The following is a 23,870-nucleotide window of genomic DNA, read 5'->3' on the forward strand; positions in this document are numbered from 1 at the left end:
TACATCTTCATATTTAGTTCTTTTGTTTTTCCTCTCCTGCCAAGAGCCTTCGATTTCGCATTTCCAGGGAGCCCCAGGGGGCCAATCGATGGTGGCCTGATCGGAGGGGGAGTACTGGCAGTGTTCCTCAAGTTGGCTGGATGGAGTGGCTGCTGGTATGATCTTCATAGAGGGAAGATCCCCATAAAGAGCATTTCCTAGGACTGGGGGCTGGGAGGCACCATCAGGAATGGAAGATGAGTCCAGGAATTGGGGACTATTACCACATGGCAGTAGGAACTGTGTTAAAGAAGTTTAGGAGGATGGGGCTGGCATGGCCCTCTCTCACTCTAGTCCACTGGAGGGAGTTCCTTCCCCTGGCCCTGTCCATGCCTCCCTCTCTCCATCTGGTTGCCATCAGGCTGTGCGGCTGCTGGCGGGCTCTTTATTTATTTATCCCAGTGTAATGGGGTGAGGAGGGAGCTGGCCTGAGGCTGGCATTCCGAGGCCGTGCCACTGAGCCACAGGCGGTTTGCATGGGTGTGTGAGTCACTGGGGCTGCATGCTGCTCAAACCAGACGCGGCCAGGCTCAGGGACAGCAGGCAGCCCAAAATAGAGCCCCGCCCTCTGCAGCTGGCAACCCCTGGCGGGGAATCAGCCCTTAACACCAAAACCTGAGCGGTTGCGTGAAGTTGGCTTCCTTAGGGAGGGGGCCTTAACGGATTCTCTCCTTCCCTATCTTCAGAGGAGAGTATGCAGCATAGCCAGTCATTCCCTTTGCTGCAGGCTGCATGCCTTGTAAGATTTAAATTAATCCGTTCGGTATAGTGCCTTCACCAATGTCTATTATATGGTTATAGTTATGTACCTATAGGTAGCATTGATTTGACTCAGCGTCCTAAATGTAGCCTTGTGTCCTGTCTAGTTTTAAGCTACTGTCTTCATTCTCTGCCTGGTTGCAGCCTGATGCTACAGCAGATGCTTCAAGTTGTGAAGATACTCACTGCTGCTCTTAGAAAGCTAGAGGTTATATCAGTGATCCCTGGGGAAGATGATCTTTTAACCTGGAATCTGCTGTCCTGTTGAGTTCATTCACAGATAGCCTCTGCTTGGTTTCCTTGGCCAGTGTTCCATTCTTTACCTGCCCCTTAAATGTTAGTGTTATTCAAGATCCTGTCCTTATCCACTCACCCTTCCCTCTCTGGGGCATCTCATCCAGACCCCAGTTTCAACTGTCACAAGTACACCAGCGAGTGCCAATCTTATGTCTCTACTATGCTGCAGCCCATATTTTTTTCTGCACATTTGACATGTCCACCTGGATGCCCCACATGCAATGCCCTAAACTTGTCCAAAAGAAACCATCTACTCCCCTAAACCCATTTCTCTTCCTATATTCCTTATCTTGGGGAATCGTACCAGTATCCGTTCAGCTTTCTAAGCTAGAAACTTGAGAGTTACCCATTTTTCTCTTTGTCCTTACTTTCAAAGCCTAACTTGTCAACTCTCTTTTGAATCTGCTCTACTCTATTCCGGCGTTCATTGCCTTAGATTAGCACCCCCACCCCCGTCCCCCTTTTATTGGTTTGACCTTCCAGTAGTGTCCTAGCTTGTCACTCAGTCAGTCCTTATTCCCCTCCAGTTGAATTTGCGTTCTGTCAGAGTGATCTCTTTGAAACGGAAACAGAAAACCAGATTGCTTAGAGTCATTTAGGGGTTCCCGGTTGCCTACAGGATAAAGTTCAAACTCCTTGCATGGCACACAAGGTCATTCACACAAGGTCATGGCATATGATTTGGTCCTCTTGACCTCTGCAGTCTAATCCTCTGTCACTCTCCCACACTGAAGTCTTTATTTTATTTTTTTTTATTTAGAAAATTTTAAAAATATTTATTTAGTTTTGGAAGAGTGCAAGCAGGGGAGGGGCAGAGAAAGGGGGACAGGATCCAAAGCCGGCTCTGCACTGACAAGCTGACAGCAGCCAGCCCAATGTGGGGCTTGAACTTACGAACAGTGAGATCATGACCTGAGCCGAAGCCGAAGTCAGACACTCAATGGACGAAGCCACTCAGGGGCCCCTACCACACTGAAGTCTTAATGCCCATACATCTCTTGACCAACTTGCCTGGTATTCTTTTCCGTCTCGTCCTCGTGGCAGATTCCTATTTAGCTTTCCTGACTCTGCACAGACATCATCTCTTTTGTGTTTTCCATGACAGTTTTTCCTTTCCACAGTCTGCTCTCCTTTCAGGCACAGGGACACTATCCTGCTATTCCCACAGCCTCTTGTACATATCTCTGCCATGGCATTTGGCATAAGGGAGGATATGGAAATGAAAAAGAAGGATGGGGGGGCAGGGAAAATTGAGTTCGCTGATCTTTTCTCATTTAGGCTTTTCCTTTATAATGCTTGTTAATTCTGCGGCACCTGGGTGGCTCAGTTGGTTACGTGTCCAACTTTGGCTCAGGTCATAATCTCGTGGTTCATGGGGATGAGCCCCACGTCAGGCTCTGTGCTGACAGCTCAGAGCCTGGAGCCTTCGGATTCTGTGTCTCCCTCTCTCTCTGCCCCTCCCCCAATTATGCATTCTCTCTCTCTCTCTCTCTCTCTCTCTCTCTCAAAACTAAATAGACATTAAAAAAATTTAAATATAATGCTGGTTAATTCCTTCTCAAGATTTTCTTCACATGGCTTCCATAGTATGATACTGTCCTGTCCTTCATCCTACTTCATTGGTTGCTCCATCTCCAAACTGCTTGCTGGTTCTTCTCCCTTATTACCTCTTCATGTTGGAGTGCCCAGCATTCAGTCCTTGGTGCTCTTATATTTTTTCACTCACTCCTTTAGTGATCTCATGTAGTCCGTGGCTTTGACCACCTTGTTGATGAATCCCGAATTTAATTTTTATTCTTAGACTTTCCCCCCAGACTCTGGGCTGCCTGCTCAACATATCCGCGCGGAAGTCCCCCAGAGTGTCAAACTCAATGTGTCCAAAACTGAACTCCTCATCTTACCCCCAAGTTTGCTTTTCCAACAGCCCCCTCACATCTTAGTTGATGGAAACATCATTCTTTCACTTGCTAGGGCCATAAACTTTGGAGTCATCCTTGACTTCTTTCTCTCACATCCTGCCTCTAGTCCATCAGGATCTCCTGTTGGCTCTTCCTTCAAAACACATGCATACTTTCACCTCTGCTGCTACCCTTCTGGTCTGAGCCATGTTTATCTCTTTCTTGCATTATTGCAGTAACCTCCTTACTGGTATCCCTGCTGCTACCTATGCCTCCTTCTGGGCCATTACCAACAAAGCGATCTTATTAAAACACAGATCACATCATGATACTCCCCTGCTCAAAGTCCTTCATATTGGCTTCACATTACACTTATAGAGCAAAATCCTACATGATCTGGACCTTGTTACCTTTCTTTTTTTTTTTTTTTAAATGTTTATTTATTTTTGAGAGAGAGAGAGACAGAGCATGAGCAAGGGAGGGGCAGAGAGAGGAGATACAGAATTGGAAGCAGGCTCCAGGCTCTGAGCTGTCAGCACAGAGCCCGATGTGGGGCTCGAACTCACGAACCACAAGATCATGACCTGAGCCGAAGTTGGATGCTTAACAGACTCAGCCACCCAGGTGCCCCATGGACTTTGCTTGTTACCTTTCTGACCTCATCTCCTACCACTTTCTCCTTCTTTTACTCCACTGCATCCACACTGGCCTTGTGCTGTTTTTCTAACTCTCTCTGACTACCACCTGCTTTTAGTCCTCTTTGCAGCCTGTTTCCTCTGCCTGGAATGCTCTTTCTTCAGATATTTGTGTGGCCAACTCCCTCACTTCCTTTTTGTCTATATTAATTATCTACTGGGGCGCCTGGGCGGCCCAGTTGGTTAGGCAGCCGACTTTGGCTCAGGTCATGATCTCACAGTTCATGGGTTCAAGCCCTGCGTTGGGCTCTGTGTTGACGGCTCAGAGCCTGGAGCCTGCTTCGGATTCTGTGTCTCCCTTTCTCGCTGCCCCTCCTCCGCTTGTACTCTCTCTCTGTCTCTCAAAAATAAATAAATGTAAAAAAAAAAATTTAGTTATCTACTTCTTTATAACACATTACTCCAAAATGTCATAGTTTAAAACAACAAACAGTGTTGAGGGTCAGGGATTTGGAAGCAGCTTAAGCTGGGTGATTTCTGGCTCAGGGTCTCCCATGAAGTGGCAGTCAAGGTGTTGGCTGGGAATGCCATTATCATAAGGGGCTGGAGATTTCACTTCCAAGCTCTCTCATGTGGCTGTTGGCAGGAGGTGCCATTGCCTTGTCATATGGCCTCTCCATAGGGCTGCTCACATTACATGGTCCTGGCTTCCTCCAGAGCAAGTGATCCAAGAGACAGACTAAGACCAAAATGGAAGCTGCAGTCTTTTTACAACCTAATCTCAGAAGTGACAGCCCATCACTATCTTACTGTAATCCCTTCATTAGAAGTGAGTCACTAAGTTCAGGCCACACTCAATGGGAGGGTAATTAAGTTCCACCTCTTAAGGGGAGGTGTCTCAAAAATATAATACATGGTTTTGTTCAAATGTCACCTTCACAATGGAGTTTACCCTGAGTATCCTATTTAAAATTGTAAGCCACATCCTTGCCCATCTGTACATGGCACTCCCATTTCATTTTTACCAAGCTCTACTTTTAATTTTTTCCATGGCACTCACTTTCAACATATTATAAAATTTCCTTATTTCATTATATTCATCATTTATGGTATCTTCCCCCTGTTAGAATGTGTAAGCTCAGCAAAGACAAGTATATATGTTTTGTGCACTGGTTTATCCAAAGTGCATAGAACAGTGCCTCTACACACAGTAGGCATGAAATAAATATTTGTTGAATGGATGAATGAATCTTATCTTCCCGCTCCTCTTTATTTTCCCTACCTTATGAATAGGCCGTGAAATGATCACCTGTTGGTAGCCCGAGATCTAGATAGCCCTACTATAAATAGATGAGGAGCCTAAGGAAAGAATTGCTGTCTGATTGCCATTCTCTCATCTGCCTGTTTATTGGGAGATAGTCCCAACTTTGGGATGAACTATCAACCTTGAATCTTTTCTTACTGAGTGACCCCAGAACCTCTTTTTTAGACCAGTTAAGAAATTAAATATCACAAAAACCAAAAGAATAAGAACCTACCAAAATCCTGGAAAGAACATTAGTCATACAGCCAAAAGTAAGTTCTTAAGTTTCCTCTTTCCTCAAATTTTCCTCTCTCTGGGCTCTCCCTCCACAGTTAGAAGGGCTGCCCTGCTACCATATGCCTGGTATTCAGTATGTGGAGGAAGGCACAGGACCCGGTATGCCTTCATGGGCATCGTAAAGAAGGATAAGTCTAGATGCAGGAGACTGTCCTCCCTACCAGCATGCATGTCAGTTCTCTGATTGAGAGAACCCTGTGGTTAATTCATTCTCCCAGTATTCTCCGTGATGTATGTGCACCGTGCCAGGTTCTGTGAGCGGACAGGGTATGAGAATATTATCGTCAAAGAGCTTTTGCACGTCAAAGTGCTTAATGAATGGTGATAGGGGCCACGGTAGTGGAGTGATCGGAAGAAGCTTCCTGCAAAAGACAGGACTTGATCTGGACTTCCATGTTTGTTTTCGGTTTCAGTTTTGCTAGGGAACTCAGTGGAAGACATTTTAGCTGGGAAGCACATGGGTGAAGGCTGTAAAATAATAATGAGTGGGAGAGGATTAGTAGAAAAAAAGGTTAGCAAGATAATAACTTCAGGCTAGGTTGTTGGGGGGCCTTAAATGCTGCTCTGGAAGATTGGTACTTCATTCTGAAGGTAAATGTGTTTCAGCTTTCCTTTATTTCTGCCGGCATTCCATTTATTTGCCGGTTTGTGTTCAGTTATTAACATCTATCATTACAGGCAGTGATTCTCAAACCGGCACATCTCCTAGGAAGGAGATGAGCACTTCCTTCTTGTAGTTACTCATTTCTGTCGTAGATAGTGGGAAGCTGTGGAAAGTTTTGGCTGGAGAATTGACATAGGAAAGTGATCTTTGGGAAGATTAGTCTGTCCGTGGTATGCCTATGTGAGCTCAAGAATAGTGGTACTGTTGACAGACTAGGAAAATCATGGGTGGGGCTCAATTAAATCTAATCTTGGGCATACAAAGGAATGGTTTTCCTTATTTAAAACACAAATCCACCAGTATTTGAGCTCTGGAATGAAAATCTCCAGAGAGGAAGGAATGGCTGCATATGTTTCTCAGCTACATTTCTTCAGAATTTTGCCTCCTCTGGGGTTTTCCCAATGTAGTTCCCGTAGTCACCCTTGAGCCCTGCTGCCACCGGCCACCACCTCTTTTCTTTTGGGCCCAAGGATGTATTAAAAGGCCTGTTTCTTTATTTTCCTTTTACAAAGCATTATAGGGGTTGATACTTTACAAAGAAAATTTATCAAAAACCTGAGGGAAAGCAAAAAGGAAATCAACATAACAAATACAAGTGGAATAAAATCACTCATTTCCAAGAGAAGATTTCTGATTGTGGCAATCCTAATAGTGAACGACTTCATCAGCCTCTAAATTCTCATATCCAAAAGCCTTATAATCAAGTGTTACTAACTCAGATGACTACAGGGGACCGGCGTGCAACATAAATATGCAGATCAGGCTGGATAGAAGACAACAGAGATTTGTAGGGGTCTGTGGAAAACTGAATTGCGCATGCCCCCTGTGTCTAGACCCAGATAGGCTAGCACAGTTGAACAGACACTGCTCTGGGGGATTGTGTATCGTACTTCATTCAGAGGACGTTACCAACTCTTCTAAAATGAAAACTGTTTTTGTTTGTTTGTTTAGCTCCACTGAATCCACCATTAGCCTCTTAATTTAGTTTCGTTCTTATTTCCAGTCTGCAAAATCCACTTAGTTGAGAATTGAGTTGTGAGGCAGTGATGATGGATATCTTATTTCTGGCAAACATCTAGCCTTCTTAGGCCTAAACTCTAAGCTTCTCATACCTCTGGGACATTTGGCAATGATTCACACAGCTGAGTCTCTCTCCCCAGTAGAGGAAAGGTTTCATCAAAGTCCATTCATTACATTATGGCCATTAAACAGTGCTTTAGTGTATAAAAAATGATGACTTATATATGATCAGAGTTAATGAAAAAATATAAGATGAAAGCCTTTTTCACATACGTGTTGGATTTAAATTGACTGTAGGACCTATAAGTGGTAATGCTCAGGAAAGCACTGACAAAGTGCGTTTGAAGCTTAGGTTGAAAAGACCTATAGAAATAGATCTGGGAGTCTGCTGCAGAGGAGAGATACCTGAAGTCATGAGAGTGGATGCCTGTTTTGCTGGGAAGAGCATGAAGAAAAGAACAAAAGTCCAACGATTGAGATTTGGAGAAGAGTCATAGTTGGAAGGAGTAGTAGGAGCCAGTGAAGGAAGTGCAAGCAGATAGGAGGAGAATCTGAACACAGTAGTTAATTAACCCAGAAAGGGGAACAGACAGTTATCAAGTACATACGTACATGTGCCAAACACAGTGCCAGGTGGTTTATCTAACTTACAATCCTTAAACAAACCTATGAGGTTGGTGATATTATTTTCATTTGAAAGAGAAAGAAGCAGAGGCTCAAGGGCTAAGTAATTTGTTTCAAGTCAACTCACCTGATTTTCTCATATTTGTCTTTACTCAAATCCCGTGCTCTTCCCGTCACCCCAGAGGGTGATCCAGAGCGCCGTCTGCGGGAGAGAGACCAAAGTGAACGAGTGCCTGCCTGCCTGCCTGCCCGCCCGCTCGCCAGAGGAAAGTCCATTAGGCAATTTGTGATCTTGGGCAATATCAGCAGATTGCAGGCAGCTAAAGAAGGATCAGTTGATAAGGCAATGGACACAATGGGTATAGAACTCTCATTATTTCATTTCACAATGAAAAGGAATTGAGAGCTGGCTGCTGAGTTAGCTGTGGCTTAGCAGAACCCCTTCTGAAGGTGAGAAGATGCACGTGTGTTTGAAAGCAAAGGAGGAGCCACTGGAACAGCAGCAACGTAAGCTGATAAAGGGAAAATGATAGAGGGAAGCAAGGACCTGTGGAGTTGAGCAGAGTGGGAGAATTAGTCCTTCCTCTGAGATTTGCGGATGGCCTGAAGGCGCAGGTGATGTTTTGAGCAGATGACTTGATCTCGGCCTATTTTCATCCTCTTTCCCCAGGAGATGTTGCCTGTTCATTCAGGAATTTTAAAGTCCTTCCCAAGGACTTTTAGCATCAGATGGATCCATGGCTTTTCTGTTAATGACCAAAATAGTGAAACAGACAGCAGTGAAAGTATCAGCTGTATTCTTTCCCTCTTCTGAACTCCTGTGTCACTTTGTGTCTTTTCTGTGTCACTCATCACCGTAGTGCCTTGTATATAGGAGGCACACAGTGATGAGTGGTTATAGCTTAAAGGCTGTGGCATTGGAAGATCCTCTCACGTGGGTAAATGTTGTCTCCGGTTATAGAAATGTGGAGGAAAAACAAAAGAATCAAATGACTTACCTTTAAACTTTCCTGATGTGTTGGCTTCCTAAGTTTAATTTTTTTTTAATGGTTTTTTGTTTCTGAGAGAGAGAGTGAGAGATAGAGATAGCACACGAGCAGGGGAGGGGCAGAGAGAGAGGGAGACACAGAATCCGAAGCAGGCTCCAGGCTCTGAGCTGTCACTACAGAGCCCAACACGCTGCTTGAACCCACGAACCATGAGATCATGACCTGAGCCGAAGTCGGACGCTTAACCGATTGAGCCACCCAGGCACCCCGGCTTCCTACCTTTAGCCTTATGCCTAAAGTGTTCTCTTATTATAGCCTTTACTCATGGGTGATATTTCTTTTGGATAGTGAGCCACATTGAAAAGTGAGAGACTGAGTCCTGTAGGTTAGCAGTTGAGCAGTCCAGTGCATAGGGAGCAAGATGTTAGGATTCATGGGTATCTTTGCTTTCTCCCATAAAGGAATTGTCAAGGGAGAGATTGCCATTAAAAATCTCAAGAAACAGTTTTTTCATTTTGTATGGGAAATCTTTAGTCTATTTTTTAAAATTTTATTTGAGAGAGAGAGAGTGTGTGTGTGAGTGGGGCAGAGGGAAAGAGAGAGAACCTCAAGTAGGCTCCACACTCAGTGCAGAGCCCAATGAGGGGTTCGATCCCATGACCCCGGGATCATGACCTGAGCTGAAATCAAGAGTTAGACACTCAACCAACTGAGTGACCCAGGTGCCCCTAGTCTATTTGTTTTTATATTTAGAGGTTTAAACTCTATGTAGATGGTACATTTTAAGCACCATTGGAAATATTAAACATTGTGGAATCATGCGGAAAAGTGAAAACGTGGTTTCTGCCCTTGAAAGGTGGACTTTTGAGGGAGATCAGACCACTGGAATTTGCATATATACAAAGGATATTCTAAATACTTAAAATATATGTCACCTCAGAGACAGAAGAAACAGATTCATTTGCATAGCAAGCTAGTTTGGAAGAGGTATTTCCGGAGAGGTAAATCTTTTATTTATTTATTTATTTATTTATTTATTTTTTATTTATTTATTTATTTTTCAATATATGAAATTTATTGTCAAATTGGTTTCCATACAACTCCCAGTGCTCATCCCAAAAGGTGCCCTTCTCAATGCCCCTCACCCACCCTCCCCTCCCTCCCACCCCCCATCAACCCTCAGTTTGTTCTCAGTTTTTAAGAGTCTCTTATGCTTTGGCTCTCTCCCACTCTAACCTCTTTCGGAGAGGTAAATCTTGAGCTAAGAGAATGTAGGGATTTCGTGCGGTGAATGGCTACTGAAGGAAAGACACAACTAGGTATTTTATTCAGTTACACAATCTGAGAGGCTCTCCCTAGGTGTGGTCGTTTGAGGGAATCCTTCAAAAACACTTTGGCTTCTGTTACTCTTATCCTTGAAGCTTGAGCAGCTCTGAAACCGTACACTGTCCTCTTAGGATCTTTTACTCCACAGAACCCCTTCCAATTTGGTGTGAGTGAAGCTAGGAATGGGGAGGATCTTTGAGATATGAAATGGGTGAGATTAGCTATCTACAGAAATGATTTACCCTACTGTTTGTAAATATATTGCCTATGAGACTAGGTTACAAGTCTCAACAAGGGCGTACGTAGGCTAGTAACTTAATGAAGGAAATCATGGCGTTTCTAGTATGTGCAGAGAAGATTAGAGCCATAGAATTTGGGGGGCTGGAAGGGTCTTTATCGATCTAAGAATATATCAAATCTCTTTGTTTTACTTTTGGGGAAATTAGGGCCTGCAAAGATAAAAGAACTTTATCTTTACCCCTGTAGACCAACTTTACCCTTGTAGACCAGCAGGGGTAGGTTTTGGCACCAGGACCCATGGCTCTGAACTTCAGGTCCGGTATTATTCCATCATATTCTATTGCCTTGCCACGTGTTACACAGCGACACTTGGAACTTTATGTGGGCAGTAGGCAGGACTGAGACCCATTGGTGAGCATTATGGAGACCTAGCTTACGTAAGAGATGGGAAAGTGGTCTGTGGCTGGAGTCCTCTGCCTGAGTACGCCTCTCTTCCTCCACATCTTTCTTGTAGCCCTTGGTCTTGCACACCTCTGGGCTCTCGTAAGCAATTAGAGAAAAACTTATATAATTTATTCATGATATCCGAGAAGATGTTCTAGCAGAGGAGCAGAGTTGTATAGAATTTGAAAAAAGAGAAACTAAGGAGTAACAATTTATTAATTTATCTACCACAGTGCCAAAGCAGTGAAATAGAATGGGGACAAATGTCTAGTTTTTTTCCACAGTGTATACGAAGTCTCCCATAAAGTCATTTGCTGTCTTCTGCCTTTTTTTCTGTGTTTGACAAATAGCACTCAGTGTTTATTTGGCTTCCCAGGAAAAATCAGCTGAAGATAGTTCAGTCACTGGAATGGTATAGCCCCCACCTTATAAACTAATACACTGGCATTTGAATTTCTAAAGTAGTGTTCTATGATTTTAGTTAGCACTTGTCAGTCCTCTGGAATCTGATTATCCCTAAATGAACTAATGAAAACCAAGTTGGGGACTCTGGACTTTTGGTGACCCCTACAAAGTATAGACTTCCCATGAGATGCTGCTTCAACAGCTTCTCAGGGTCTCTCAATCTGTGTATCTGGCTGTTTACCTCCCCTAACATTTCTTACTGCAAACGCTGAATCCTGGGGCTCCTCTAACCATCTTAGAGGATCACGCTGGGTTTAAAAGCACCCAGCTAAGTCCTCAGGTAGTGCTTATTGGACGCTGACCCTCTTGGTCATTGCAGTAGGTGGGCCCGGCCATGCCGCCCCTTTCATCAAACTCAGCGTGTACTTCCAGAAAACGTGCCATCCATTTTGGGGCTTTGCCCAGCTAGAGAAGCCCTTTGGGTGGTGAGTGAAAGTGTGGAAGTTCTGCCTTGGAGGGGGACTCTCTCAGAGCTCTCTAATTTAAACTTTCTCTGACTTCATCTGCCCGTGGTGCAGAGGAAGATTGGCCCTTTTGCTCTCTTTGTTTTCTCACAGCCGTTTTGAGGAAATTTAGTGCCAGAGGACTTCCCAGAGTTTTGTTCCCCGGGTCTAGAGAGTCCTAATTCTTCGCAGTCCAAGGGTTGGTTCTAGTGGCCCTGAACTGGTCAGACCCTCTTGGATCAACCAGCAGTGATATTCAGACCAGTAACCTGTCTCACCTGAAACTGCTTCTCAGGCCTCCAAAGCCTGAATCAAGTGACCATTGTACCAATCTTGTATCGGGGCTCAGAATGTCAGTTTACCGCTTGTCCTCGTATATAAATATAGGTCTCTCTAGATATAAAAAGTGAGAGAGTCTGTAAGTTGCTTTTTTTTTTTTTCTATACCCCCTTTCATGGGGCAAGCTAATGAGATGCATATCATTAAAGACCCGATGTTTTGTGGGATGGAGTCTTTTAAACTGGATGTGCCTGGCTTAGTCATGGCAAATATTTACCAAAAAAAAAAAAAAAAAAAAAAAAGAAAAAAGAAAAGAAAAAAAAAGGGACATACCATATAAAATTAGAGTTCTGAAAATAGTACTCAGAGAGGGAGAAAGAAAAAAAAAAAAAAAAAAAAACCAGGACAGAAAATACAGGCCAGTCTGTTTGGGGAAAAGGGAAAAAGAGATAAAATGAGAGAAACCTCGGCAGTAAAAACAGCATCTTGGTAAACAGACTATAAAAAAAAATTGTGACCTGCTTTCTGGCAGCCCTGGCGGCTGTCGAGCGGGTGAAGGTGGCAGAGCTGGCGTCTGTGTGGACACACGGTGCCCGGGGCGCACGGCTCCCCTGGCCGCGCAGGGCGTTAAATTTAGCCACATAATGATGGGCCTGAGGACAGCCTCTTGTTGACCACACCATAATTACTGCTTCGCTTTATGAATTTTATTTTGCTTATTCTGTTTCCTCCTTCTCTGGCATGAAGGGGGCCTGGAGTGGGGGGAGTCCCGCCCCCACACCCCTCCCCTTTCTGGACAAATGAGTCTTCATAGAAACCTGGGCTCTTGGGCCATTAGGGTAAAGACTAAGCTCTCTTGATTAATCGGAAAGGGAGGAAGGTTTCTGGTCGCGGAGGCTCTTGATTTAACACAGTAAAGTCAGAAGTGGAACTCACTAGCCCTGCTTCTCAGAGCTCTCAGAGAAAATACCCTGAAGTCTTTAGTCTTAGAAGGCACTTTCGTGTGAATCTGAGAGGTTGACACTCTTACTCTGTTTATAAAACCCCAAGAGCTGGCTCCCAAGTGTTGTTGGATTTTTTGGTCTTTGGTCCTAAGCTCCCTAGCTAGCTACTTAGACATTTACTTTTGACAGCATTCTGCCTCACAAAGAGGTACATTGTTTTATATATATCTTAGTCTTGGTGATAACTGGGTTCTTGAAGCTGAGGATCTAACGTAACTCAACTCTGTTCAGGTAACATATTCTGTTTAGAATGTGTTTAGAATATTCTGTTCAAACCTCAAATATTGTTCTTTTGGGGCACTTGAGTTGATGCTGATCTTCTCAGTTTTGGAGTTAAGACAGCACAGTTCATTAGAGCACACCCTGGTCTGGGTGAGAACAGTGCTCTTCCTAGCTTTATCTGTTAACTCTAGGGAAGGGGCCAGGAGCCTGTGGTCTCAGACCAAAAGCACCATACTGGGGAGAGAAAGTAGGCTGTGGAAAGAGCATCGGAAGACTTGCATGGCGTAGATACTGGGTCATTGGGGGTGAAGTTCTTGAATGGTGACCTAGGCTGGCAGCTACCTATGGCCCCACAGTGGCCCTCCAACTGAGGAAGTGGTGGAAAAGGAAAAGCAAACAGGGGTTGTGGTCAGGGTACTGGCTTGTCTGTCATTGGCCAGGACTGTCCTGTTTGTGTGTGAGGGGTGGTTGGGCTCCTCCCGAAGCCAGGCAAGAACGTGTCAAGGAGAGGCTTCTTGCGGCTCTTGTTTTCTCCAAACAAAGGAAACTCCTTGCATTGCTGGAAGTCGCGTGCTTGGATGCTGAGTTTGTTATTGCCTGATAACCTGGCCACCAACTCCTGCCCTCCTCTTCACCCCATGCAGCCAGTGGCTTAGTGGGAGCAGCTTCCTGTTCCTCATCCCAGGCAGCAGATTCACTCCCTATTGTACCCAGAAAGGGTTTGAGAAAAGGAAGAGTTAGCCCTCCTGTCCCCAGACCTATCCTCTTCTCTTCCCATGGAACCTTCTAGAACAGTGCTTTTCAAAGTGATCTGACCCATGGTCTTACTGTGCGTAGCTAATATGCAGCATGTGTCCCATGTGATGATAAGTTCAACAGTACTCAAACCATTTTATACCCTGTTCATTGAGATGAGTCCTCTGAACTAGTGTGTGGATATCATGGCAATGTCAGATGGCTATGAAAATTTTTAAATGCTTATACTTGATTTCTATTCTTACCCCATCATGGGCTAGTTACAAGGAGTTCGTGGGCCAGCACCAGTTTGCTGATCACACTTTGAATAGCATTGTCCTAAAACCGTAAGACCTAGTGAGTTTGAGCTATTTCCTATTGGTCATAGAGGTCCTACCCTTATGTTCAGTAGGGGTTCAGTAGGGGATGGATAGAAAAAGAAATTCTTAAGGAAATTTCAGCAGTAAGAAGCAATCTGATCTCAGTTGCCAGGTCATGCCAAAGAGCTCTGGTACTGAGCTGGAATCTTGAACTTAGCTGATTAAAGGTTTCTTTTCCCGGTGCCAAGGTTCTGTGATTCTAATGCTAAATGGTAAGGCCAAGAGGTAAAGTTGATGGTCTTGATGAATCTTAAAAGAGTAGCTTTCGATGACTTACCAAGGTAAAGAAAGAAAAGGAGGGGGATGTTTTTCATAGGGTTCATTTACTAGTCTGTCATTTTCATCTAGATATGAGGTCTTTCTTATACAGATCGATCATGTGTTTGGTCAGCATTATCTTTGTCTTCTGTTAGGAGGCCACCAAATTGTTTCCAGAGGTTGAGAGATCTAGGATTGAGGAGAAAAGTAAATATTGGCAGAGTTGGTGGAATTCAAGTAAGAGATAAGAACTGGGCCTTGGATTAGAACTGTGGCTTACTGGCAGGGTTACTTAACATCCCTAGTTGGAGGGTGGGGGTTCACAGCCCAGGTCTGCAGGACGGCTGGGTAGAGGGGACTGGCCACACAGTGAAAGGTTTGTCTTTGCCAGAGAAAGAGGAATAGGGCACTGAGAGAGAAGACTGGAAAGTAAGCCAGGAATTTAAAGGACTGGAGAGTTCCATGAGGGAGGGAGTGGGAACCTGCTGGGTTCCACCCTTGTTAAGGGAAGAAGGAAGAGAGAAGTCGGCCGAGACTCACCTCTGTGTCTTTTCTCTTTTTAACACCCCACTAACCCTAGGGATCTGCAATCAGGAAGAGAAACCAGATGGAAGCTCCTGATTAAATCTGGTCACATGTCCCTGCTTAAAACTCCTCAGTGGCTCCCTATTGACCTTAGGATAAAGTCCAAACTCCTTAATAAAACCATTAAGGCCCTTTATGATCTGGCCTCTGTTTACCTCCCCAGCTTCTTCTCCCACTCTCCTGCTAGGCCACACTTACGCTCCCCACCCACACTTCTACCTTCCATCCCAAATCTACACTTCAGGCACAGTGTGACCTGCTGTCAGTTCCCAGAGCCCATTATTTTCTCTCTTATCTCTTAGACTTTGGCACGCGTTGTTCTCCCTGGAAAATCCCTGCCACCACAGACCTTTTCACCTGGATAACTCCTGTTCATTGTTTGGATTTCAGTGAAGATGTCACTTCCTTGAGGGAATTTTCATTGGCCCTCTGAGTTCAGTTTAGTTGCCTTTCTTTAGAAAGCCTGTATCATAGGCCCTATCACACTGCATTGTAATTGCTATTTTTTTCTGGCTCCCCGCCCCCGATGGTAAGTTCCCCAAGGGCAGGGGTATGATCTGCCTTGTTTAACTTGTCTGATCCATTGTAGGTACTCAGAGAAATTTTGCCTTTATTATTTAATTTGATTCACTTACTTTTCTTTTTAAGTCATGTTTTTATTTATCTTTGAGAGAGAAAGTGTGAGTGTGGGAGGGGCAGAGAGAGCAAGGGATAGAGGATCTGAAGCAGGCTCTGCACTGACAGCAGAGAGCCCAGTGCGAGGCCTGGACTCACAAACCGTGAGATCATGACCTGAGCCAAAGTTGGAGGCTCAACTGACTGAGCCACCCAGGTGACCCTAATTTGATTCACTTGTAACTAGCAGGTGAAATGAGCAGGCTTTGCTGAATAAAATTCAACACAAATCTATTGATCACCTACTCACATAAAAAGAAGAAACAAATGCACATAAATTTTTTTAACCCCACAAGGGCCACTTCAGGATGAGGAGATACGATGGCTTCATTTGGAGAAATTATGTGGCCCTGAGTCCCACAGGTAATTGCAGTCGAAACCAGAACCTCGTCCTGCAACTTTCTAGCACAGAGCTTCCCACCCCCTGTCCCCTTCTCCCCTGGTTTCTCACCCTGTCTCAGAGGCTCTGTTCTAATGAAGTATATTTGAGAAGGGAGCATACCCAGAGAATAAAAAAACCATTCCTGTAACTCTTCTTAAATCTTCCCGTTGAAACGTAGGTCTGAAATTCTCGAAAAATGGCTGAGCACCAAATTAGATTATCATCACATAGGAGGTCGAGGAAAAATGTCAACACCATGAGACATGAAAATGAGCTGAGACACACACAGTTGGAGGGGAATCCTCAATCTTGGAGAAGGATCTGAGAAACACTGACATTTTCTGCTGCCAGCATGTTTTCTTTGGGGCTGCCCTGAGAACAGGACAGCCAAGTGGGATGAGGACAGAACTGAGGGGCTCGGGGGGACACTTGCTGGCCCTCTTCCATCTCCACCAGTTTCTCAGCCACTGAACAAGTAAAGTAGATGAGCTAGAGCGTTTAAGGCTGCCTCTCAGCCCTTTTTATTCTTCAGCTCTTGGGAGCTGGAAGGAATTGGTATCACCCAGATCAACGGAAACCTAGTCTGTAGGCAGAGCTGGCCACAAGGCCAGATTCAAAGTTACTCCTGAGCCCTGGCCTTCGGGCAGGGAAGAGCGTGGCCTGGCTTCTCTCACCAGCAGGGATCAGTAAAATCGAGCCATGCGGGACCCAGACGCTCTTTGTCCGTCAGTGTTTTCCCAGTGTCTCCTGGGGAGTGATTCAGGGCCAAGGTGACAGTGGGTTTGGAGCCCAGATGAAAGGATCGCAGGGACCACAAGACAAGATCCCTTGTGTGGTGGCCGGCTGGAAAGAGGAGGGAGTGAGTGTGTGTGGAGGTCAGTGACGCAACTCCCCTGGCTCGCAGGGATGGAGGAGGAGAAGGCTTGCCGTGTGTCTCCTTATAAAGAGGCCCTTACCACATGAAGCAGGGGGTGAAGGTGATCCCGCAGTGAGTCACCCAGGAAGGGACGCCGTGTGCCCAGAGCCCAGAAGAGAGGACTTGTGGATTTCCCACTCTTTCCTTCTATGATTTTAGGCGTAATACGAGTTGCTTTAGTCACTCAGACTGCCGCACTGCTTCTCCTTCTGTCTTCTAACCCATTTTTTCTCCTCGATCTTCACTATCCCTGACGTGCATGGATTTTAATCTATCAATTTGTTCTAGATTTCTGTAGTTGGTTTTTTTTTTTAAAAATCTAAAGCTTGAAATCTTTTGAGTTCAAGAAACTCTAACCGTACTTCTAATTGTATTTGCCTTTGAGAAGATGGCCTGGTGGCTCTTTGCCAAGCATGGTTGTTCTTAGATTGTGTCTGCTTTCTTCTTATCTTCGAGGCAGGTATCATATCCTGGACTGGAATCTGAAGAGATTCTAGGGGGCCCCTGGATCCAGTTGCCCCCTCAGTTTGAACGCAGCTCTAGTCTGGCCTTTATTGAGGTCTGGGACTGCAGAGAGCTCTGGGGAGTGTCCCTGTAATCAGCCAGCCACCAGCCCCACACTGCCTTGTAATAAAGCAGCTCTATATTTGTTCTGTTTATAGTCTCCTCTGTAATAATGCCACAGCCCTCATTGCTCTCTCTCTTTGGGGAGAATTTTCTGGGTAATAGAAAATTTTGAAATGTTAAAGAGGGTTGTAGACTCAGAAAATGTTTTTATCTAGGATGTGTCTGAGGTTGGGAAGATACCCAGGAAATCCAGGCAGCCAGTGAGCGCCCTCGGGGAAGAGCGTGTTGTGGTGAGCGTGTTGTGTGTGTGTGTGTGACACTGTGGCTGCAGGGCCCATGTGTGCGGAGGGGAGGTGTGGGAAGCTGCGGGTACACGCTGTGTGGTCACGGTAGGTGTGGCCTGAACTTCTCTCGTGGTGGTGGCAAGTGGAGAGCATGGTTGGAAGTGGGGTGAAAGGTGTGCGGAAGGGGCTAGCGCAATGATGGAAAACCCTATTTTGGCAACTTTCAAAACTCTCAGGTATGTAGGATGGTGAGATGGAGAAGTTTAGCCTCAGAATGGAACCTTTTAGCGCTCACGTGCCATTCATTCTTTCAACTGTGTCCCCTTTGCTCAGCGTTTTCGGGCCTAGGCGCCACACAGTTCTGCCTTCCTTGTTCTGCCTTCTTTTCTCCCCAGCTCTTCATTTCTTTCTTTGTCAAGCGGGAAGAAGTCAGAGACAGACTGTTACAGAGAGGGGGTGAGCAGTCAGCCACCTTCATCTAGGTTAGTGAGCGCGAGCCTGATGACCCAGGCTGACGGCTTTGAAGTTTACCTGTGTGATAAGTCCCAGGAGTTATCTTCGCCAGGGCTCCTGCTAACAATTCTGATTCCTCCTTTTCCCTCCCGGTCTCTACCTCTGCCTACCCCCACCCCCCGGATTCTATAAATACTTTATTATATGGCACTAGTAAAACTTCAAGTATTTCTTTTTATTAGAGCTACATAATATGGTAATTGTGTGACAGAACACAGCTCCCGTGAGCGGCCCCCACCCTCTTCCTAGGTGTGGCCTCTCACCGCCTCGGCTTGGGCTAGGCCCACAGGCCTCTCTGTTCCTCTTGAGTGTGTGCAGAGGGGGCTGGGGACAGCTTTTCAGACAGAAGTAAGGGGTCAAGGCCTTTGGGTAGGATTAGGCCAGAGGAGTAAAGAGGTGCTTTTCTAGTTTTCAGCTGTATCTTGGTGTGTGAGTTCAGCAGGGGTCTTATTATTAGCATTGATTCCAGTCGCCGCACGAGGCCACTCAGCCTGCCTTTCCTTTTATTTATTTATTATTATTTCTTTATTAAAAAATTTTTTTAAATGTTTATTTTTGAGACATAGAGACAGAGCATGAGCAGGCAAGGGGCAGAGAGAGAGGGAGACACGGAATCCGAAGCAGGCTCCAGGCTTTGAGCTGTCAGCACAGAGCCCGACGCAGGGCTCAAACTCATGAACCACGAGATCATGACCTGAGCCGAAGTCGGATGCTCAACCGACTGAGCCACCCAGGCGCTCCATCCTTTTATTTTTAATTTAATTTAATTTTTATTACATAGGCTCCATGCCCAGCATGGAGCCCAGTGTAGGGTTTGAACTCACAACCCTAAGATCAAGATCTGAGTTGAGATCAAGAGCTGGACACTTAACTGACTGAGCCACCCAGGCACCTCAACTTGCCTTTCCTTTTAATAGCGTTGTCATGTGCCTATCCATAGAAGTAGGTTTTGAACTGAGACTCGGGGCCAAGGGTGCATGGGTTTCTTTGGTCGGCTCTGGTTCACAGTACTTTTTTTTTATTTACATTTTTTTTTAAGTTTATTATTTTGAGAGAGACAGTGCAAGTGGGGGAGGGGCAGAGAGAGAGAGAGAGAGAGAGAGAGAGAATCCTAAGCAGGCTCTGAGCTGACAGCTGCAGAGCCCGACGCAGGGCTCCAACCCATAAACTGAGATCATGACCTGAGCTGAAACCAAGAGTTGGATGCTTAAGTGACTGAGCCACCCAGGTGCCCTTATTTACCTTTTTTTTTTTTTTAATATTTATTTATTTTTGAGAGAGCATGAGAGGGAGACACAGAATCTGAAGCAGGCTCCAGGCTCTGAGCTGTCAGCACAGAGCCCAATACAGGGCTCGAACCCATGATGTCACCCATGATGTGAGCCGAAGTCAGACGCTTAACCAACTGAGCCGCCCAGGCGCCCCATATTTACTTTTCATAACACCCATCATTCTTTCTGATGTCTCTTGGTTCCAGAATCTGTAAGTGCTAAAAGAAACTGATCCCTCCCATCTCTTGCTGCTTCAACCTTAGGACACCTCTCCTCTTAAACCCGAGTCACTGGTCTCTGTGTCTGCTAGCCTCATGGGAGGTGTGGGGCTGGAAACACTACACTCTGTAGTTCTTTCATTACTGTCAACATGTGATCTGTTAACTGTGTATTTTATTGTCTGATTGAGTCTTATTATTTGATTCTGGTTTTTGTCCACTGAGAACTGATTTTGAACCTTCCCTTACCCCCCTGTAGGATGTAGTTTCGGCATCCTTTCTTCTGCAAAGCTTGAGAAGTGGGGATTTCTGCCCAGGTAGCAGCTACAAGAGCCCTCGGTGCCAGGGACAGGGGGCACAATGTTTAGTCCTTTCTTCACTGCCTCTGTGCCCAGTGTTTGCCTAGGGGCCAACCCCCAAACTAGGCTCTGCCATGCACTCTTTACTCCCCATGGAGACCTATGGGTATATGCTCTCCCCACATTTTGGGCCTAGCCAAGGTTAATATTAGGCCTTCTAGCCGGGCTGCTGTTCCCGAAAGCCACAGGGTGTTGTTAATATTCATGTGACCGCAGAGGCTCATTAATATTCATGAGGTATCTACAGTCTTCCTTTAGGCCCTTAGCTCGGAGAAAACAGGAATAATTAGAGTTTCTAGAACTTTAAAACTAACCCTATTTCCTGAAGTCTCTTGAGGAGGAGACGAACCTTAAGAGTAAATGTCTGGGCCAAGAGAAAAAGGAGTTTTCATGCCAATATCCTAAACTGGTCTGACAACTTAGTGGAGTTGGGCTGGATGGCTGTTAATGTTATCATCCTTATCCAGTGTTTATTGAATACCAGTGGGTTTGGGTTCTTGTATGAGGCACTGTGGGGAGTAGGAAGCTAGCACTGCTAAGTTTTCAGTGATACCTGACATGATTCCTGCCCCAAGAAGCATATGGAAGAGAAGGGGACACAGGTGTGTATATACCTCTAATCCCAGGTGAGAATGCCATGCTAAATAGAGATGTACACCAGGTACCTAGGTGGGGGTGGATGAGGAAGTCCTTCTCTGTGGGGAAGGCAGTGAAGGATTCCCAGGGAGCTCTTGAAAGAGGGCAAATCTAAGGGAAGTAAAGGAGAATTTTCTGTGACTCTTAATAACCTTCAGTAAGGCATAAAGCTACTTTACACACCCCTCCGGGGCTTCCTGCTTACCAACCTTGCCTTTGTATCCTTTTATCAGATGCTTTAGCTATTCTGATATCTTATTTAATAGAACTTCTTTCCCATAAAGTATCCTTCTACTTCCTAGATGGACACTTTAACCTTTTTTCTTTTTTTTTTTTCTTCTGAAAAATGTAACTAGTAAGAGCTCCCAACTGTGATATAGTCTTTGGCAAGTTTGGCTATTTTAAAAGATGAACATAATTCCAGATTGTATAATTAAAAGAAGAGCATGAGAGGCCACATCACCCTCCCGTTGTATTTAGCGGTAGTTGGCTTCTTAGGATTTTTGTGTCATGTTTGAAAGATACATGGGGCCTTGGTGCCATAGGAAAATCAGGACAATAACAAAAGGGGTATAACAGAATTTTCAAAAAAGTATCCAAGGAAAATGGGATTATTTAATTCAGAAAGTAGGTTGGTAGCTCATTCGTTTAAATATGAATATTGGTACATGTACGATGGTAAAGAACTTTTCCACATTTCATTTAAGATACTGCAAGAAAGGATGAACTTGAATTATAGTGATAAGGATATAGTTGAAGTAGAGAGAGAGAAAAAAATATATATATATTTTTTTTACTTGAATGTTACCAGGGAAACTTGGAAACTCCCTTCCTAGAATTCTTTGCGTCTTTCCCTCACAACAGGTGTAGTATATTAACAGTTCTTTTTCAGGGTCCCTGGGTGGCTTGGTCAGTTGAGCATCTGACTATTAATTTCAGCTCAGGGTCGTGATATCGAACCCCACATTGGGCTCTGTGCTGTCAGTGTGGAGCCCACTTAGGATTCTCTCTCTATCTCTCTCTCTGCCCCTCCCCCATGCTTGCTCTCTCTCTCTCTCTCTCTCTCTCTCTCTCAAATAAATAAAATGAAAAAAAATTAAATTAAAAAAAACCTGTTATTTTCCACACTCAGTTGTTACTTCCTCTGTACATCTTTCCTCTTCTGTCCTCTTACATTTCTTCCTTCTGTTTCTTTACAAAGCCTGTTCATGTTTTTTTGTCTTGATCATTGCTGTTCACACAGGTATTCTTTAAGATGGGTGAGAAATTGCTAGACTACCTTCACGAATCAGGCAGATGATGCTGGGGTGGAGGCTGTGTGAGAATAGGAACCTTGTCTTATTCACCCTCTACCTCCAATTTGCTCCTGGTTCATGGGAGGTGCTACAGAAATATTTGTTAAATGGATGAACAAATGTTTATATTTGTGAGATGAGCTGACTTCTCAATGAGCGTTTTGCTTATTAGAATGTTTGCCCAGACCATATTAAGGACCACAGGAATGGGAGAGCAGTGTAAAATGTCTAAGCCCTTGCTGTTGGGTGACAGTGTTTTCATTCTACTGCTTGATGACAAAGGATCATGTCATTTTGGTGCAAAATTAGAATTTCTACCTAAAACCAAGAAAAACCAAAACAAGGTGATATAGAAATAATTTTTTAAAGTTTGTTTGTTTGTTTTTAATATTTATTTTTGAGAGAGAGAGAGAGAGACAGCCATAGCAGGGAAGGGGCAGAGTGAGAGGGAGACACGGAATCCAAAGCGGGCTCTAGGCTCCGAGCTGTCAGCACAGAGCCCGACGCGGGGCTTGAACTCATGAGCTGTGAGATCATGACCTGAGCCAAAGTCTGACGCTCAACCAACTGAGCCATGCAGGTACCCCAATATAGAAATAATTTTAAAATATAGGGGGAAAATATAGGGAATCTATTAAATAGAGAAAAGCTTTCTTAAATATTCATGGCTCTCAAGCCAGCAAGATGCTTGGAGAATGAACTTCACAGACTAATGGCTGTTAAGACTGGAACCAGAAACCAGGGACAGGGGTTTGGCTAATTGGATTCTCAAGACATCAGTCCCAGGAAGCCTGGGAAGGGTGGAACACTGGATCTGTCCATTGTGCTACACTGGAATAGTCCCTTTGGTGTGAGTTATGGTTTCTCTTCTCTTGGGTTCCATTCCTTTCAGGCTTATGATGAATTAAAGGTAAATTTGAAGTTCATCTGGTTTTAGGATCTATTCTACTCAACTGTCAGGAAAGGACAGCAGGTGGCGCCAAAACATTGTCATACTTGTGCTGGCTTGGGAAAAGACTCCAGGTGGAGAGGATTCTCTTTTGAACTAGGGGCAGAGAGGGAGACTGGCTATCTTGGCCCTGTTGCTCAGGTAAGAGATCTTTGTGGGCTCGGTGCCTGCCAGTTCCTTATCATCCAGGATCTGTACCTACAGTGTTCTTCTTTGGCAAGAAGATTGTTTGGGGTGGGGGTGGAGAGGTCCTAGCAGATCAGAGTGGAAGAAGAGCCCGTTCACTTTCTGTCTCTGTCACTGTGTCTCCTTTGGGGCCTGATTCTGCCAGGTGCAATGGTTTCTGAGGCTCTTGCCTCATACTGTCAGCCTCTTTTTCCTCTCTGTGAATTTGTTTCTAAATTTTGACAGTTGTCTATCTTGAGATACTTTTCTTGTTTCAGGACACTCTCCTTATGGGTAGATTTCTTTTTCTCACGTCCCCCCCTTCCCAAGTTTCTCTGTGGGGGGTGGTGCTGGAAGTGGGGATCCGGGAGTAGGGAATGGAGAACACTGGCCCCTAGATGAATTTAAACTAGAGGTGCTGGCCGGGAGAGCGGAGGAGGACAGGGCAAGCCAGTCCATTAGAGGCTCTCTGGTTCTGAGAAGGAAGCAGAGCACTGTCCAGACTGCAGGACACCGAAGCAGTGTTAAAAGTCACGTCAGGATGGACTAGAACTCAGAGGCTCTTTTGCAGCCGCGCTGGGCAGGCACAGCTCCCTCAACCCTGACTGATTCCCACCACCGCGGAGCCATTAGCTCTCTTCCAGTATTGTCCCTGACGCCCCCAATTTCCCCACTCCCTTCGTAAACCCGCCGGGCTGTCTCCAACCTTCATTCCTTGAGCTTGTTCCTTGGGC

The 23,870-nt window shown here is 45.0% G+C and overlaps 1 protein-coding gene and 1 long non-coding RNA gene across 6 annotated transcripts in view; one reads left to right on the top strand and one right to left on the bottom strand.

The window, feature by feature from the left end:
• Nucleotides 1–23,870, top strand: part of NHEJ1 (non-homologous end joining factor 1) — an 81,875-nt gene that overhangs the window by 14,197 nt on the left and 43,808 nt on the right. The window lies entirely within an intron of this gene.
• On the bottom strand, nt 5,507–7,780 carry LOC131497843 (uncharacterized). The gene is made up of 2 exons (XR_009255181.1): nt 7,664–7,780; nt 5,507–5,696 (listed from the first exon to the last, which is right to left on the bottom strand). It is a non-coding gene; the product is annotated as an uncharacterized LOC131497843 (long non-coding RNA).

The sequence above is a fragment of the Neofelis nebulosa genome, chromosome 2 (assembly GCF_028018385.1).
Source record: "Neofelis nebulosa isolate mNeoNeb1 chromosome 2, mNeoNeb1.pri, whole genome shotgun sequence".
Taxonomy (NCBI): Eukaryota; Metazoa; Chordata; class Mammalia; order Carnivora; family Felidae; genus Neofelis; species Neofelis nebulosa.